The following is a 1,707-nucleotide window of genomic DNA, read 5'->3' as shown; positions in this document are numbered from 1 at the left end:
AAAAATTCACAAAACATGAAATCAATAATTTTAATTACATCAAATTAAAAAGTTTTTGTACAAACAAAACTAATGCTTCCAAAATTAGAAGGGAAGCAACAAATTGGGAAACAATTTTCATATCAAAAACTTCTGCCCCAGGTCTAATTACTCAAATTTATGAAGAACTAAACCAATTGTACAAAAAATCAAGCCATTCTCCAATTGATAAATGGGCAAGGGAGGAATAGGCAATTTTCAGTTAAAGAAATCAAAACTATTAATAAGCACATGAAAAAGTGTTCTAAATCTCTTATAATCAGAGAAATGCAAATCAAAGCAACTCTGAGGTATCACCTCATACCTAGAAGATTGGCTAACATGACAGGAAGGGAAAGTAATGAATGCTGGAAGAATGTGGCAAAGTTGGGACATTAATTCATTGCTAATGCAGTTGTGAATTGATCCAACCATTCTGAAGAGCAATTTGGAACTATGCCCAAAGGGCTCTAAAAGACAGTCTGCCCTTTAATCCAGCCATAGCACTGCTGGCTTTGTACCCCAAAGAGATAATAAGGAAAAAGACATGTATAAAAATATTCAAAACTGAGCTCTTTGTGGAGTCAAAAAATTGGAAAATGAGGGGCTGCCCTTCAATTGGGGAATGGCTGAACCAATTGTAGTATATGTTGGTGATGGAATACTATTGTACTCAAAGGAATAATGAACTGGAGGAATTCCATGGGAACTGGCATGACCTCCAGGAATTGATGCAGAGTGAAAGGAGCAGAACCAGGAGAACATTGTACACAGAGACGGATACACTGTGGTACAATTGAATGCAATGGACTTTTCCATTAGTGGCAATGCAGTAATCCTGAACAACCTGGAGGAATCCACGAAAAAAGGCATTATCCACTTTCAGAGGGAAAAACTGTGGGAGTAGAAACACAGAAGAAAAATAACTGCTTGAATACATGGGTTGAGGGGAAATGGTTGGAGATGTAGACTCTAAATGATCAACCTAATGCAACCACCAACAACATGCAAATAGGTTCTTATCAAGGTCACATGTAATACCCAATGAAATTGTGCATCCGCTGCAGGAAGTGTGGGGGAGGGGAGGGAGGGAAATAATGTGATTCTTGTAACCAAGGAATAATGTTCTAAATTGACCAAAATAATAATTAAAAATAAAAGAAATTGTATAGGCATATAATCAGGAAAAAAAGATAAATAGATATACACATAGCCAATCATATTTCTAGCCACTATCCCAAAAAGTCATCATGTAGACAAATACTCATGAAAGAGAAGACACTAAATATATCCTACAAGAAGCCATAAATTGTAGGTCTACATAGGTTTCTCTTTTATTGACAATCTAACTCTGCCTAAAGGAAACTGGATTGGAGAATATCTTACCTCAACTAATGAAACTAATCATCATTTTTGCTCTTTAAATGCTTACTAAATTCTGCTATTTTACCAAAACTGAAGCTGCAATTACCATAGGCAAGGGAAATAATTTAATCTACTGTCCCTTTTATCTATGTCAATCTCTCATTGAATGAACAAGGTAAATCCCTAAACTCCACAGGTTTTACTCCTTACTGTGATGCTATTGATACCAATGACAGTGATATTACCTGAGTATTTAATCTGTGTAGGGATCACTTAATAGGATAATGGAAACATATTGGAGCAAAGACATACTTTTAATTCCCT

Source organism: Monodelphis domestica, chromosome 1 (genome assembly GCF_027887165.1).
Source record: "Monodelphis domestica isolate mMonDom1 chromosome 1, mMonDom1.pri, whole genome shotgun sequence".
In the NCBI taxonomy this organism is placed as follows: domain Eukaryota; kingdom Metazoa; phylum Chordata; class Mammalia; order Didelphimorphia; family Didelphidae; genus Monodelphis; species Monodelphis domestica.
This window is presented reverse-complemented; position numbering follows the sequence as displayed.